Source organism: Sorex araneus, chromosome 2 (genome assembly GCF_027595985.1).
Source record: "Sorex araneus isolate mSorAra2 chromosome 2, mSorAra2.pri, whole genome shotgun sequence".
NCBI lineage: Eukaryota > Metazoa > Chordata > Mammalia > Eulipotyphla > Soricidae > Sorex > Sorex araneus.
The window spans coordinates 207,234,620-207,252,958 of record NC_073303.1 but is presented as its reverse complement, the minus strand read 5'-3'; positions in this window follow the sequence as shown (position 1 = coordinate 207,252,958).

Below are 18,339 nucleotides of genomic sequence, written 5' to 3'. Positions count from 1 at the left end.
TATTCAAACACCAATCCCACCGCCATTACACCTTCTCACCACCAAATTTGGGATGTTTCCATCCCAAACCCCAATCCCTGTGCCAAAGCAAACCAAAAGAATATATTTTGTATTGTCTGTTATGAAGAGCTGTTGAACATGCTTACAGAAAAGTGTTCATATAGGAAACTGTGAATATTGTTCAATTATGGCAGGAGCCATTAAGACATTCTATAGGATATCACTAACATGTTGCTAAAGTTTGGGTGATGTGAGCTTTGGTGTGTATATATATATATGTGTGTGTGTGTATGTATATATATATGAAAATATGTGTATATGAATATATACACCTCTATGATTTCTTGCCTACTGTCTGAATCCCATGAAATATGGTGTGGTAATTATGGAGAATGGGTAGAGAGTGTCTTATGATGTGTTGCACAGCCATGAAAGCGGCCACGGGTCCAGGAATATGTTTGCTCTGATGTGAGGCTGGGTCCAAGCATGTGGAGTGCGGCCTTGAGCATGGTGGTGGTTGGGTTGTGGAAGTCACATTTAGCATAATTACTAATTATTTTTTCCTGTTTTATAGCTCCTTGTTTTCTTGTTGCATTCCTTTGTAAATTGATGATTTTCCATAGTGGTATGCTATGATTCCCTTCTTTTTATAGTTTTTGAATTTGCTATAGGTTTTTGCTTTGTGGTAACCATGAGGCCTAGATCAAACATATATATATATATGTATATATGCATATATATTACACATATCTATGACTGTGTAATTTGAACTTACAAATCTTAACTTACATAATGTACAAAAATCCATTTTTTGCACATCCCACGTATTGTTGGATACCATTAGTTTGTCCTTTCTCCCCCACCACAAAGAGCTTAGATTTATTGAATAACACCCATCACTGTGCTCCAGAGGCACTCGTCTTCCTGTGTTTATTTTTAACTCCTCCTTCGTGGTCTGCTTCCCCTATTTGTTGATCATTTATATCACCAAACCAGACTGTGTGGCCTGTAAAGTCAGATTCTCTGAGGACTCTAGATTTTGTATATGCAAGTGAAATATTGCTTTTCTCTTTTCTTTATGTCCTGTGCATAGTTTATTTTAGAGCAATGTCCTTTTTGCATAGATACAGGAAGACAGTTAATGCTCTGCTTTTGTAACTTGGGAGTTAATGATTCCAAATAATATTTACTCCTGGGCATCTGTCAGATTTACTCAACTTAAGCCTCAGCTGCTCTTAGATCCTAACACCCCAAAACTGGGGTCCCTCTGAGGAGGGACCCAGGGCAAGCTGAGAGCAAACCTGGCATTGAAAAGAGACAGGCTAAGTGACATAGAACATATAATATGTTAAGAACACGTTCATGAAACAAAGTATGTCATGAGCCAAAAAGAAGTAACTGGATAAGGATCCTGCTGGGATTAGGAAAGACTAACCTGGTCTGAGGACTGTAGTGTAGTCTGAGATATATACAAGATGATCCCAGGAAGAGCCACTCTTTAAGTGTAATATATCTCTTACTGGGCTGGATCGATAGCACAGCGGGTAGGGCATTTGCCTTGCATGCAACCAATCTGGGTTTAAATCCCAGCATCCCATATGCTCCCCTGAGCACCGCCAGGAGTAATTCCTGAGTGCATGATCCAGGAGTAACCCCTGTGCATTGCTGGGTGTGACCCAAAAGCCAAATATATATATATATATATATATATATATATATTACTGTGTCCATACAAAATTACTAGAAACATTAATTTAAAATAATTTTAATTTAAAATAATATTAATATAAAATAATTTTAAATTAATTTAAATTTAAATTTAAGATGACTGCTTTAATGGATTTGGACTAAGGAAAGGAGAAATACACCCTTAAATGGAATTCTGCCCTTGGGTGGATTTCCTAGAAGGATGAGATTTTGTCCTAGAGGACCTTCCCCTGAGAGAAGGGCTTTTCATCTGTAGACTGCGCGACCACGGCTATGTGTATTGCTACCCCCAGCCCTTCATGATTGCTCTATAACTAACACTGTGAGACTGGAATAAGACGTCTTCACTGCTGTCTCCGCTCAGGTGGCTCAGCTTCTCCGTGATTGCTACCCTGCTTCCTTCCCGCCTGCCTGCTTTCCTCTTTTCCAGCAGATGATGTTGTCTTTGCTTTCCATTTTTTTCTCCCTGTAGATTTATACCTTTTAAAAAGTCCGTGTAAAGTAAGGGCTTAGAAAATTAAGAAGTCAAGATAAATGTCCCATCAACTATTTTAATAAAGAATATTTCTCGGGACTGGAGTGATAGCACAGTGGGTAGGGCATTTGCCTTGCATGTGGCCGACCCAGGTTTGATTGCCGGCATCCCATATGGTCCCCTGAGCACCGTCAGGAGTAATTCCTGAGTGCAGAGCCAGGAGTGACCCCTGTGCATCGCTGGGTGTGACCCAAAAAGCAAAAAAAAAAGGAATATTTCTCTTTGGGGACAAGAGTTATAGGGTATTTGCTTTGCACATTACCAACCCAATTCAGAACCCCAGTACTACATATGGGCCCCTGAGTCCACCAGGAGTGATCCCTGAGCACAGAGCTAGGAGTAAACTCTGAGCACCTCTAGGTATAGCCCCAAATCCATTTAACATATTCAATATATTTATCTAGTATCTAGTATATGTATATCCAATATATGTATCATATATATCCAATATATATTTATCCAGTATATATATATATCCTCCCTCTTGGAGAGCCTGGCAAGCTTCCAAGAGTATCCCGCCTGCATGGCAGAGCCTTGGCAAGCTCCCTTTGGCGTATTCAATATGCCAAAAACAGTAACAACAAGTCTCACAATGGAGACATTACTGGTGCCCGCTCGAGCAAATCGATGAGCAATGAGATAATAGTGCGACAGTGCTATTATATCCAATATTATATATATATATATATATATATATATTAAGGGATGGGGAGATGACCCAAAGGACAGAAGTTCAAGCTCCAAATGCAGAGTCCCTGGTTTGACTCCAGTACCACAGGGTTGCCTGAGTCCACCCAGGAGTGATCCTCAAGCATGTACCAAGATAGAACCTCCGAGTACTGCTGTGCGTGACCTAAAATCCAAAACCCAAAACTACAACAAAAAACGGGTGTCTCTTCTCCATGGAGACCTTTCCCTTCCCCTGCATCTCTGTGACCCCTCATGGGAATGCAGAAACCCCAAGGGTGAAGTCCCCTGGGGTGTTCCTACGGCAGAAAGGCTCACACAGCAGCACCCTTCACGACACACTGCCCTGGAGGACCCAGAGACCTTGGCAAGGGTCAGACTTGTCCTATAGTTCCCAGTTTGCGTCCTTAGCTAGCCCCGAGGGGCAGGCACAGGACGAGTGAGCCAGAGCCTGAGTCCTGGGAGCCTCAGCTCCGCACCACTCCAGCTGTCTCTGGGTCGGACTGACCTCTGAAGCCTCTACTCACTCGGACATCCGGGGAATGGGTATGAGACCCCCGAGACCAGAGGGCATGGCAGGTCAATCCTCTGTATCTTGAGAACAACAGCCCCCTTAAGCTCCGCTCGCTAGCTGCTGTCTGAGGGAGTAACTATTGCTAAACGTCCCCGGCCTCCCCAACTCCAGTTTGGGGACGTTGTGTTGGTTCTTGCTCCAGAGATGATGGTGAGTGAACACAGAGACTTAGATCATTAGGATTTGAATTCCTGTCGTGGGATGAGGCTGGGGAGCCCGGGGATGTAGTGAATGATTCTCCTCTCCGGGGGGAAGACATGAATTCAGACAGGCCAGAAACTGAGCCCAGAACCTTTGATTGGGGAAGGGCTTTGTGATCTGGTGAGCACTCCACCCTCACGACTAGGTCATGCGCCCTTCTACCAGCGAGTTCGGCTCTAGAAAGTGTCATGGGTGGTCCTTGTTGAGATCGGCGGGATAGGAGGGTGGGTGCTTTCCAGACCTGTACGGCAAGTTGGAAATCCCTGGTGCCCTTGGGAGAGCTCTGACCTTTGGCCGTTGGTGCACACTCCTTGGTCAACAGCCCGCCTTGGCAGAGGCCTCCACCATCAGACTAAGGAGCTCGGTGTCTTCCACCTACCGGACCCGTCGATGTGGGCGCCGGCACCCAGGGCAGCCCGGCAACAGGAAACGAGGGGGCGGGCGGGCCGGGGCTGGGGCCGGGACGCGCCCCCCTGGCAGGGGGCGGTTTGGAGCCGCCAGCCCCGCCCTCGCCCCGTTGGCCACGCGCCCGCTAAGGCAGTCCTTGACACCGACGCCCACACATCCCATGGCGAAGTCCGGGCCCCCAGACTCAACACCAGCCTGGTGGGTGGCTGCAGCTGTGTTCCAGCTGTGCCTGCTCTGGGCAGAGCTCCTCCAGCCCATCTTGGGGAATTCTACTACCACAAAAGCGACGAAGAAGATGACGGTAGCTACCACCGTGCCAGGTACTGCTTCGCAGGGGCATTGTCTCAGGACCGCCCTGAGGGGGGAGCGCGTCTCTTTGGCTTGGGTGGGCTCCAGGCTTGGGGTGGGGGTGTCCAGGCCAAGGCCTGCTAAGTCTCAGGCCTTCTCCCCGACCTGTCCCATCGGCCTGTGGGATAGGGCTGGGAAGGGAGTGCGGGGATGTAGTCTGGCCCCAGGGTTCCCCATCCCATGCTAGCATCCCCGTCCCACCCCGGCGGGACAGCGGAGCACCACTGAGTGTGGCTCCCAATCCAAAAAAAAAAAAAAAGAATGGGGAAAATAGATTTAGGGACGAACACTTGCTTTGCCAGGGAGGCATTGGGTCCCATTTCTCACACGGTGTGGTCACAGGAGCACCATTGGGAGTCGGGACCCAGCAACGCCCGGCATGCCCTGTCTAATCAAAGAGTGGAGGGCCCTCCTTCAGAGGGGTACCACAAGCAGAAGCTGCTCCCTTGGACTCTGTCTTCCTGGAATCGTGGGTTGAGGGGGGGAGTGACCGCAGGGCTGCCCTAAGCAATAGCCTCTCTCAGACCTGGTACTTCACAAGTGGTGTGCTTGTCGTGGCAGCAGCGGGCCAGGTGTGCAGTGCCTTGCCCCAGCCTGATGCGCTGACACCCCTACACACACACACTCACACACACGCACACACACACACACGTACGCACACACGCACCCAGGTAGCTGCTTGCCCTCCATCTGTCCACTCTCTCCTCCACGCCCAGGCTGACCGCTGCTATTGCCCTCTGTCACACGACCCACGTCACCCGAGCAGGAGCCGTGGCTTTCCTGTCTGCGAAGTGGCAGGCTTCTGTCCTGCCGACACGGCCACTGGCCTATTGTTCCTACAGGTGTCCATTGCGGGAAGGCCCCTGGAACTGGCAGGATCTTGCACGGCCAAGACGCACCTGAAGGAAAGTGGCCCTGGCAGGCCAGTGTGGTCTACCGCAACAGACACGTCTGCGGTGGTTCCCTCATCGACAACTTCTGGGTGGTCACAGCTGCAACCTGTGTGCAAAAGTGTGTCCTCCCCACCCCCTCGCCCAGGAGTGGGGTTGGGGCTAGAGGTGTGGGAGGGGCTCAGCGCAGAGAACATCAGCGGGGAAGGGGGTCCCAGACTCTTTTTCAAACAAGCTCGTCTCTGTCTGGGAGGTGTTTACAGTCACCAGCTCTTTTTGGTGTGTTGTTCATCTGGTCTTCACTGCATTCTGGCTCGACACCAGACTGTCCGCTGTCTCAACCGCATCTCTCAGCACAGAGCGCATTTTCCTCCGGGAAGACTTGGCTTATCCTCTCCCCGCACTCTTGGCTAATACCTGCCAACATGGTGTGGTTGTCTCAGTCACATGTACCTTTCTTTCAAATAGTTCACTCAAAGTCGGCGCTGCAGGCGCTTGCCAAGAAGGACAGGAAAGCCGACTTTAGTTTCAGAGTGTTTTTGCTCCCAGTTCGTCCATCGTCTTCCCCGACCTTAGATCCAGATCTTATTCAGAACAGATGCTGGTGTTTGTGCATCTCATCTATGACAGGACAGCTGCACAAGATCTCCGTTTCCTTTTTTGCAAACCCACTGGGTGTGCAGGGTCTTTATTCACATGCACGGCACAGGCTTGGTGTTCAAAATAAGACCAAGAGCAAAGAAGCAGAAGCCACGCTTGGTACCAACAGCTCGTTTGCCCCTTTCCGGTCTGGCTGTCAGATGGGTCCTGCAGTTAATGTCAGCAGAGGTTTAGGGGAGATAACGTCTAGGGAAGGAGAGAGCATGAGAAGGAAGGGGAGGCTGGAAAGATGCAGGAACACTTCTGTTTGCTCCATGGATGTCGATGGATTCTCTGTCACTAGGCTTTGGAGCAAATGGAATAGACCAGACTAGGCTGGGAAATGGGGCCTTTGAGAATCACTGTAGGCCATGGGATTGCTGAGACCTTCTGATCAGAGCTGCGAAAGAACCATCTTCTCTCCTCTAAAATGTTTGTCCTGTGTCCCCAGTGGCTCCTTCCAGCATTGATATTTTCCCTCCAATTCATTCTGGAGCACACTGGAAAATTGTCGGACACTTTTAAAGGACACATGACACACCTGCATCAAGAGAATGTTAAGAAGGGAGAAGGCACATCTCTCTCCACTGACGGGGTCGGGGCTCTTGCTCGGGAGGCAGGAATAGCGTGAGGGGCACACTCACACAGCCTCTCTACCACAGGTCCAATAATCCAGAAGACTACAAGATCCTGTTAGGATACAGTCAGCTTGAAAAACCCGCCAGTTACAGCCAGATCATGAGAGTCCATAACATCACGGTCCACAAGTCATTTAACAAGCAATACTACATGGAGAACAACATTGCCATGTTGCAGGTGCATCAGCGTGTGCATTTTAGTCCTTACATCTTTCCTATCTGCATCATAACTACTAAAATCACGATTGACTCTAAAAGCAGCTGCTGGATAACCGGCTGGGGGATGCTCACCGAAAACAGTGAGTTGGGGCTGGGGTGGGAAGGGCAAGGAAGGGTGTGGCATGGAGGGGGAGGGTACCAGGGCAGTAAGTTCTTCTGAAGAATCAAGTCTTTATCGTTGGTTCAATTCTGAGCACGTAGGACTTCTGGAAACAGGAGGAGCTCCGGCCCTCTTGACTCTGACCCACAGAGGGTCCCCTCGGTGATGGTGGAGCTGGCCTTCCAAGGCATCACCAGATGCTCCTGCCACTGTGAAAGACACACGGGAAGCAGGAAGCAGTTAGGAAACAGGTCTGTCTTCTCTCCGAGAAACTAAAGTTGGGAATTGATGCAGAAAGGCCATTTACCTCTATATGAATTTTACTGTCCTATCTTAAAACATGCCCATGCTGCCAAGTTGCTGGAGTTTTCTATGCCTTTGAGTCTGAGAGAGAAGGAGTGTTTGCACAATCTCTGCCACTATCACTGTCATCCGTTGCTCATCGATCTGCTCGAGCGGGCACCAGTAACGTCTCCATGGTGAAACTTGTTGTTATTGTTTTTGGCATAACAAATATGCCACGGGGAGCTTGCCAGGCTCTGCTGTGCGGGCAGTATACTCTCGGTAGCTTGCCAGGCTCTCCAAGAGGGACGGAGGAATCGAACCCAGGTCAGCCACGTGCAAGGCAAATGCCCTACCTGCTGTGCTATTGCTCCAGCTGCAAAATAGTGAATGCTTTTGAATCAAGAAAATAGAACTGGGGCTGGAGTTATAGCACAGCAGATAGGGCATTTGCCTTGAATGCGGCCGACCCAGGTTCGATTCCCAGCATCCCATATGGTGGCCCAAGCACCGCCAAGGGTGATTCCTGAGTGCAGAGCCAGGAGTAACCCCTGTGCATTGCCCGGCGTGACCCAAAAAGAAAAAAAAAAGAAGAAGAAAATAGAACATGGAGTAAAAACAGCCGAATGTATATTTGACATTATGTAAAGTGCTGTAAGATGACTTACACCTGTGGGAGATTAAAGTTACTGTGTCAGACAGTGCTGGGTTATGTAGGTACTGTTGATTCTGTCACATAGTACTATTGAACAAACTGCTCACTGTCCAGTATTCCACTGGCCCTACCCTGCTGAAAGGGACAGTTCCTTGTTCAGAAGCATAGACTGAACACGATTTCTCTAGGACTGGTCAGAGAGTAGGAGCTGGGACCTGCTAGAATGTCAGGGATCAGAGCAGCTTTCTGAACAAGGAGCAACTGCCCAGAGATTCAGTCCAGCGCTGTCCTTCTTCCATCATGTCCCCAACTGAAGCATTGGACACAGGCTTTCCTTAAAGATATGGAGGGGCCTGACACAGCAAGCCCTGCCCATGCGTGACCTGTCCCTCTCATTCACCGGGTTGCAGCTTGTGGACTCCAGGTGAAATCTGTGAGCAATAGCCGGAAATAGAATCCACATGGAAAGTGTGCGAGACCAGTTGCTACTTGATGCCTACTGTATTGCCACCTACTTTTACACAGCATGCCTTAACATATCACAGCCATGCCTGGCCAGACCAGGACGTCTGCTTCCAGACCACCACCCCTATCACTTTTCATCCAGATAATAGCGTCTCTCCACATGGTCTCTTCATATTGTTTTTAAAATGATAGTAGCACTGGTCGCACTGCCATCCCATTGTTTGTTGATTTGCTCGAGTGGGCACCAGTAACTTCTGCATTGTGAGACTTGTTATTACTATTTATGGCATATCAAATATGCCACGGGGAGCTTGCCAGGCTCTGCTGTGCAGGCAGGATAGGTTGCCGAGCTCTCTGGGAGGAATGGAGGAATCGAACCCGGGTCGGCTGTGTGCAAGGCAAAAGCCCTACCCACTGTGCTATCCCTCCAGCCCAAAATGATAGTAGCCACCAGAAAGCCAGGAACAGTGCCTAAGCACTGCTAGGTGTGACCCCCCAAACAAAAAATTAAATCAATAAAAAGAAAACATAAGTAGACTATGTGGTATGCTTAGGAAAAAATCCAACCCACATCCTGAGGGTGGTCCTGCTTGCTCTGGCCTGTTCATTTAATTGGAGTAGCACTGGTAGCACTGCCATCCCGTTGTTCATCAATTTGCTCGAGCGGGCACCAGTAACGTCTCCATTGTGAGACTTGTTGTTACTGTTTTTGGCATATCCAATACACCATGGGTAACTTGCCAGGCTCTGCCGTGTGGGCAGGATACTCTCGGTAGCTTGCCGGGCTCTCCGAGACGGACGGAGGAATCGTTAAATATCTTCAAAAAGATATTTACACTCCTGTGTTCCTTGTAGAGCTGTTTGCAATAGTCAAAACCTGGCCTCAGCCTCATCTTTGTTTGCTCCTGCTCCAACTTGACTCACCCAGTTGAAGACAGACTGACTCCCTCCCCAAGGCTCCCCACCCTCCCACCACAAGTCCTTTCATTTTGCTTAGTCTTATCCATTTAAACCTCTTTGGCCTTCGTCTTTGCCCGTGCTCTGGGCAAGGCCACCTCACTCCTGCTGCACCTCCAGGAGCAAGAGTGTTTGGGAGGGGGCAGTCTGCTCTCCTGGGTCTCACTCCTCAGCTGACGTTTATTTCTCCACTCGACAAGGGCATCTGGACTCACCTTACCAACTTCAGGAGGCAAAGATTAATGTGTTAGAAAGATGGGTCTGCGAGATACATATCCAGCCACCAACGAAGCATTTACAAGTAAAGCATGATGGCACGATTTGTGGTGGGGGGTTCAAGAGTGGAAAGAACATATGCCAAGTAAGTGAGACACTGGTTGTTTCTTTGATCAGGGGCTTGGGCTCTCTCTCTCTGTCTCTGTCTCTCTGTCTCTTTCTCTCTCTCTCTCTCTCTCTCTCTCTCTCTCTCTCTCTCTCTCTCTCTCTCTCTCCCTCTCTCTCTGGTGTCATTTCAGCCCCTGACTCCTTTTTTCAGAAGCATACCCCAGCCTGGAGAGTGAGAGTTGAATGACAGTGTCCCCAAAGAGGACTTTTATTACATCCATTTTTCCTTTAGAAAGCTTTGTGAAGTATACAGAGACTAGTCTACAATTACAGTGGCACTGTCATCCAGTTGTTCATAGATCTGCTCGAGTGGGCACCAATAACGTCTCCATGGTGAGACTTGTTGTTACTGTTTTTGCCATATCGAATGCTCCATGGGGAGCTTGCCAGGCTATGCCATGCGGGAGGAATACTCTTGGTAGCTTGCCGGGCTCTCCGAGAGGGACAAAGGAATCGAACCTGGGTTGGCCAGGTGCAAGGCAAAAGCCCTACCTGCTGTGCTATCGCTCCAGTCCACAATTACAGTATTGGATGATATTTTTAAAAAGAAATCAATACACTCCTGTAAACTGCACTCAAAGCATCCTTTATATTTGTCCTTCCTGTCACTAAACCCTCCTTATCAATCCTGTTCTGATTTCGAAAATCCCCTGCATTCATGCAGGGCTGGGATATAGATTGGTTCGCACAGGATGCACTTCTAGGTGACCTTCAGTCAGTATTTTCTGAGGTTTATCTATCCTGGATATAGTTCATATCAACGAATTGCTGTGTCATGTTCTAATGAACGCACTATGTTTTGTTTGTCCTTTCTCATACCGGGGCTCTCTGGGTAACTTTGACAAAGGACCATTGCAAGTAGCACGACTGTGAATGTCCCAGGACAAAACGGATGCCATTTTGTTTGGGTATCACTCTGGGAATTAGTGGGAAAATTATACCATAAGATCTGCCTCTGTTAGCCTCCAATGGAGACTGGAAAGCAGCTCTCTCTTCCCTCCTCCCACAGCAAGTAGAGTTTCCGGCGAGCCCTGTTGCTCACCTGCTTCACACGGTCACCATTTTCATTCGATCCCCTCTAGTTGACTTTTCACTTGATTTCTCTGGTGAGGGAAGAATGCAACCACCGTTTCCTATGTGCATCATCTTTGTCCTACATAGTCTCGAGGACTTCTGCTCATTCTGTGGTGTTCTTTGTCTTTCTCATGGACTTGCAGGAGATGAGTATTCCCTGTGTATCTGTGTTGTGAATGCCTTCTCCCATCCTACACAGCCTTATTTTACTGCAGGGAAACTGAGTCCCAGATAGGGAAGTGAGTAATCCAAAGCCGGGGGAGTCAGACTCGGAGAAACCGTGCCCTAGGTTGGAACCGGGACAGCCACTGACTTCCACCCACAGCCTCCTGCATACCTTCATTTTATCTCCTTTTCTTTGCCCTTCACCATTCTCTGAAGCTCAGGAGCATGGTGCTGTGCTCCTGTCTTCATCCACCTCACAGCACAGTGCTCCCCACCTCAAACCTCCTTCTCTGCTTGCCAGCTTGTCCTGCTGTCAGGGCTCACCTCAGGGATGCCTCCACTTCCCCTTTCTTGCTTTCTCGTCTCTCCTTCTTGCCCCCGTGCCCTCCATGACATCTTCTGTCTTCCCTCGCTCGTGAGAATCCTCCCAGCCAGAGGCTCCAGTCTCACCAGGATTTCTGGTCTCGCCAACCTCAGACGTCTCCCCCAGCAGAGACCCCCTTCAAGCCCCCTGCAGCCCTCTCTGTGAGTCCCGCCCTCTCTCTGGCTTCTGTCAGCCGAGAACCCACTGCTCAGCACCCATCCTGTTTTTCTGCCTGACACTATTTTCCCCTGAAACGAAGGAAAGAGATGAGATATGGCAAATCCTGTTCTTCACTATTTTGTGCCTGCGTTTGTCACCTTTTTTTGTCGCTGGCATGTCCTGGATTGCCTCCCAAACCACCTTATTGGTATCAGGTCACCTCTCTTCCCTGCTGGTTGTTCCTCACTGGTGCTTGCACCCCTGCCCACTCCCATCCCCTTCCTCCACCCCCGATGAAGCCCTAGAGGCTGCCCGACCACTTCCATCCTGCCCAGTGAGGCATGCTGGTCACCGGCCTGTGACTTGGGAGTGTCAGGCCACGCCGGGTGTGATGGTGCAGGAAAAGCTGCACCGCCTTGTGTCATCATGAGGCGACTGGGAACCCCGCGACTCTCTCGCCGCCTGAGTTTGGTGGTCTCGCCCCGCTTACCCACCCGGGACAGCCGATACCAGGGGTGGACGAAGGCGGAAACAAGGGCCGGGCTGGTTGGTGGTCAGTTGCCATTTATTCCCTTCTCCCCACGCACCTGTTCTAATCTCACTAAACTCCCCATTCTAGGCTCACACTGCCCCTCATTCCCGTCTCCTCCCGTGTCTCCCGCTCATCTCTCCCGCTCCGTCTCACAGCCTTGGTCTCTCCCTCGTCTCTCTCCAACTCCCCACATTGGGGGTAGCCACCACACCCCATCCCATCCCAATAGCACAATCAACATATGAAAGCCCTTCTGCTCAAGAGCAAAATACCACTTAAGGTGTTTCTCCTCTCCTTAGTCCAATAACTTAACCAACATCTTAATGAACATCTTAATTCTACTTCTTAATATTAGTTATTTTGTGTGGACACAGGAAGAGATACATTAAGCTTGTAGGGTGGCTCTCTTGGGGACATCTCGCTATAGATCTCATACTACAGTGCTCAGGCCAGATTAATATTTCCTAACACTAGCAGGGTCGTAATCCAGCTATTACTTTTTGGGTCATGACAGAATTTGTCCGTGACCATGCTCTTAACTTATAATTAAGTACTGTGGCACTTTGGCCTGGCCCATTTCAATGCCAGGGTAGTTCACAGCTTGCCCTGGGTCCATCCAGTCCCTCATCGGGACCCTGCTTTTGGGGTGCTAAGAACTAAGGGCAACTGAGGGTTAAGTCAAGAGAATAGATGCCCAGGAGCGAATATCTTTGTTTGTTTGTTTGTTTTGTTTTTTGCTTTTTGGGTCACACCCGGCGATGCACAGGGGTTGTTCCTGGCTCTGCACTCAGGAATTACTCCTGGCGGTGCTCAGGGGACCATATGGGATGCTGGGAATCGAACCCGGGTCGGCCGCATGCAAGGCAAACGCCCTACCTGCTGTGCTATCACTCCAGCCCCCCCGTGAATATCTTTTGGAGTCAATTAACTCTCAAGTTACATAAGCATAGCATTAACTGTCTTCCTGTGTCTATGCCAAAAGGACATTGATCTGAATTAACTCTGCAAAGGACTTAAGGAAAAGAGAGAAGCAATACTTACAAGTTAACAGAACCTGGTTAGGAGATAAAGGTGATTGACCAGCTGGGGAAGCAGAGCACAAAGAAAGAGGTTACAAGTAAACACAGAGGAATGGGAGCACTGTGATGGGAGTAGCCCAACAAACCTAAGCTCCCTGTGGCAAGGCAGAGAGGACAAGGCAATGTTATCCCACGCTGCCTGGCCGTCTCCTCTGGATGCCTCTGCAGACTTGCTTGCTGAACACGTCTGCATCTGTGTGATATGTGCCCTCCGCCTCTCGTGTGCACAGACGGTATTCAGTCACGTTGATTCAACAAGAGACCTGATGTGTTTCCTGACCCCCAGCTTCGGGGAAGGAAGCATGAGCCCGAGGAACAGGCTCTTCTGTGCCTTGGATGTGCTCACCTGATCCCCAGTTTATGAGATGGAAGCATTACACTCCTGCAGCACCACGGTTGTGCCTTCGAGTCTGTCACAGAGTTCCCTGGGCTCGTGTGGAGTCGCTCAGACCCACCCCTGCAAGTCCAGTAGCCGCCCCCCCACCCCACACCACCCCCCAGACTGCATACAGCCATCAGCTCTTTTCTCTTTCAACACATCCTCTGTTGGGCACATTCCCAAAAATTTCAACCAGGAAATGGAGGAGGAGCAGGAGAAGGAGGGAAGTGGAGGTAGGAAAAGGGAGTGGGGGGAGGGGGAGAGAAGGAAGAGGAGAGTGAGGAAAGGGGAAGGAGGGAAAGAGGAGGAAGAAAACTAGAGACTAGAGACATGGTTAAAAACAGAGGGCCGGGGGCTGGAGCGATAGCATAGCGGGTAGGGCGTTTGCCTTGCACGCAGCCAACTCGGGTTCGAATCCCAGCATCCCATATGGTCCCCTGAGCACCGCCAGGGGTAATTCCTGTGAATTAGCCAGGAGTAACCCCTGTGCATTGCTGGGTGTGAGACAAAAAGCAAAAAAAACCAAAAAACCCACCAAAAACAGAGGGCCAGGTGGGCTACCCCGTGAGGTTACCACAGCAGCCTCCCCAGGACACTGAGTCGGTCCCTTCTCCCTCACGCTTGAGAGGCAGGGAGACTGACTGGAGGCCTGGAGGCCTCTAAACTTTCTCTCCTGATGTGCTTACGAGTCCAGAGAGCCACTCTCAGTGATGACTGATCCAAGAGCGGGGGTCCGATGGATACTCAGGCCTAGTAGTGCTGGGGCTCTCCCGGGCTACTGAGGCACCAGGGTACCATCAGGAGTCCATCCGGCAACACGTGCAGGGCATGCCCTGGAGGATGACCAAGCTTGGGACCTTGAGTTCGCAGGGCGTAAGGTCCAGCCCTGTAAATGATCTCAACCTGCCTACCGCTCATATAGATTCTTTTTTTCTTCTTTTCAGGATTTCTTTTTTATCTTTTATTTTTTAATAAGTGAGTCACCATGAGGGTACAGTTACAAATTTACCCAACTTTGTGCTTGTGTTTCCCTCATACAATGTTCAAGAACCCATCCCTCCACCAGTGTCCATTCTCCACCACCAATGAACCCAGTATCCCTCCCACCCTCCAGTTCCCCCCCCACCCCACCCCACCTCTGTGGTAGGGTATTCCATTTTGTTCTCTCTCTCTTTTTGGGTGTTGTGGTTTGCGATAGGGGTATTGAGTGGCCATCGTGTTCACTCTCTAGTCTACTTTCAGCATGCTTCTCTCTTCTCGCACAGGGTCCCCAACCACATTTCACCTGGTGTTCCCTTCTCTATCCAGGCTGCCTTTCCCCCCAGCATGTGAGGCCAGCTTCCAAGCCATGGAGCCAACCTCCTTGTATTGTATACTACTATTCTTGGGTGTTAGTCTCCTACTCTGTTATTTTATATTCCACAGATGAGTGCAATCTTTCTATGTCTGTCCCTCTCTTTCTGACTCATTTCACTTAGCATGATACTTTCCATGCCGATCCACTTATATGCAAAGTTCATGTCTTCATATTTTCTAACAGCTGCATAGTATTCCATTGTATAGATGTACCAAAGTTTCTTTAACCAGTCATCTGTTCTCGAGCACTCGGGTGTTTTCCAGATTCTGGCTATTGTAAACAGTGCCACAATGAACATATAAGTGCAGATGTCATTTCTACTATACTTTTTTGTTTCTCCAGGATATATTCCCAGAAGTGGTATTGCTGGATTAAATGGAAGCTCAATTTCTAATTTTTTGAGAAGCCTCCATACTGTTTTCCAAAAGGGCTGAACCAGTCGGCATTCCCACCAGCAGAGTAGAAGGGTCCCTTTCTCCCCACATCCTCGCCAACAGCGGTTGCTTTTGTTCTTTTGGATGTGTGCCATTTTCTGTGGTGTGAGGTGGTATCTCATGGTTGTTTTGATCTGCATCTCCCTGATGATCATATAGATCCTTGTCACTCTGTCCTGCCAGTCTTGGAATGAGGCTCAGGGTCCCATAACACAGCTGTGTAAAATAAACTCAGATCCACACCCTTGAGGTTTGGATCAAGTGGTCAGCATAGAGTTCCAGATCATTTTGAGAGCAGCACCTGACCACACCACTTGGCCCCAGGCCACCTCGAGCCTGCTCTGAAGGAGCACAAAGGGACTGTTTGACATAGCCCGAGTCATGCATGTCCCTCTCGTTCCAGCCCTCCACACCCATGTTGTCATTTTTCTCCAGGGCGACGCTGGTGGACCCCTCGTCTGCAAAGTAAATGGAGTCTGGTATCTCGTTGGGATCTCCAGCTGGGGCTTTGACTGCAAAGACCCCACTGGCCCCAGCGTCTTCACCAACGTCAAGGACTACAGAAACTGGATCAGTACCACTAAGTTTAATGTAACTGAGCCTTTGGATGCTGGCGAGTCAATGGGATTAGCTCCTTCATTATCTAACTATACTATTAATTCCCAAAACTGTCTGGCCCTGAAATCCAAAACCAAAACCATCATTTTGCTGCTGGTTTTTCCTCTGGAGAGCTTTTTGGTAAACGCCTGGCCCTACTGACCCCCCTGCGACAGTCTGCCTGTATTAAGTGCTGAGCGCCTCTGCTCTTGGCAAATCTCTCCTGCCCTGAGCTTCGAAAGCAAACTCTTTGAGGTGTGACCTGGGATGGGCAAAATAAAAGTCATCAAATAAGCCTCTGATTTATTATCCTGTTCCCTCGAACACTCCCCTGCCCCCTCCCTTACCACTGTGATGTTTCCCACTGCAGGTTTTAGTGAAGAGAGACAGGGGCAGAAAGTTAGCTGCCTGGCATCAGAGCTCAGCCTGTGTTCTCTGGGAGTTTTCCTGATGAGTCATCCTAGCTCAGGGGTCTAGAGTGTTACCCCATTAACAACTAACATGCTTGGGCCTGCTGAACACTGATGATCTGTACAGTGGGGCTATCTTAGCAGTGAAGGGTTGTTGTCCCTGAACTGCGGGGAAAGAAGCGTCTTCCCCACATCTGGGGGTCCCCCTAGCATCTGGGAAGACTTTGCCTTTCAACGCTCTGCCAAAAAAGTGAGAGGTCTTCAGCACCAGCGACTCTGGCCCTGTCCTGCTCCTGGCCTTCTCTGACACCTGACTCCCACTGGGCCCATAGCCCTAGCCCACATGGTCTCCGTGGGCCGGCCCACCCCTACTGTGGGCTTGGGTGACCTGTTGTTTTGTGGCCCAGCACTGAGTCCCGATGCTCTGTCCTGAGCTTGTCTCTGACAGAGCTAGCCTTTTTTTTTTTTCTGTGAACCAAATTTTTATTTACACACCGTATCTAGAAGCAGATACATAAATCCTTATACAATTTCCAAAAAAATGTGCAAGAAATTACTATTTGTTTACAAACCAAAACATGTATTAAAATCAATGGACTTTGGATAATTCATTCTGCGGTGTCCTCAGTACAAATGGTGCACACCTGATTTGAAACTTACAGGAAAGTGTAAACTACAGCAATCTGGACTGCGAGTGTTAACGTCATGGCCCTCCAACAGCTATAAAGCTCCTCTAGCCCCGCACGTGTCCTTCCTTCAAAACTCTGGGGGAAACTGCTCTGCCCTCCGGACTGGGGTGTGGACTGACCACGGCCTCGCCACGGGATCGTTAGGAAAACAGATGTTCATAAAAAAATCATCATAGGATTAAAAAAGGTATTCAGAGACACCAAATTTGTGACTACTAGCGTACCAATACTTCATTTTGGCATTTTAAACTTGCTTCTGGAAGGGGCGCTTGGTCCTCCTGAGAGTCTCCGAGACTGCCCACTCAGGCAGCGCGATTTCACTTCCAAGTTAAGACTCACACTCAATTTAAAGGCGTTAAGATTTAAAATATATTATTCTGAATCATCCGTAAAATAAATCTCATAAACAATGTGAAATATATGATTCAAATCAGCATTTCTGAATGCATTAAGGTATTCTGATCTGCAACTCTGACAGAGACATTGCATACAATCGTTAAGTTTTTAGTATCCTGTTTTTCATCCCGTTTCAGTAATACTGGCTCAGAAATCCCTCTGCATACTCTGCATTTTATTTACTGTAAGTCAGCGAGTTGGCCTTTTGGCACATGATTTTTAAATCAAGACGATTGCCTTGAGTAGCTGGTTTCTTTAGAAATTATTTTGAGTTCTATGATCATTTCTGCGATGTAAGAACTTTTTATCTCCTAAGTCTTCAGATTAATTATTGCACCAAGTAGAAAGAGAACAGTTTTTCTTAGCTAGTGAGATATCATTCAAGTACTCTCTATAGTTTTATTATTTATAAAAATGCATAATAGTGTCCTAGAAAGTCTAGAAGTAGCTCCGGGTCTCCATCAGGTTTTCTGATGAAGTATTAGATGAAAACAAAATTTTCTGATTCATTTACTATGGCAAAAAGGACACGGTTTTCCTGGTTTCTTTTCCTTGCCTTAAACTCTGATCTGCAGAAACATGCAGGGGTCCCCCGGAGGCGGGGTCCACATGTCTCCACTCTGCCACTCTAGAAAATCCAGACACTGACCCACACTGTATCTAGACCCAACTGCAGGATGAAGGTGCCATTCTCCCTCTGTCTGCTCCGAGCACACGGCCGCTGACTCGCAGAGTCACTCGGGCACGTGCGCTGTGGTGCTGCGTGGTTTGTGACTCCTTGGCAGATACTTTCAAAATCGATTCCCCATCAGACTTTGAACAGCATCAGAATAGGGCACTTCAACCGCCAGGTATTTATTTCATGGCTAATGCGAAAGCACGTGAAAAAACAGGCTTTCTGCATGGAAACAGTCTCAAGACTTGCCCTTCAGAGAACACAGAGTACAATCTCGGGGAAGCTTCAACGGAATCCAGAATCATCTGAACAAGAAATGACAGGGCTGGATGTTCCCAT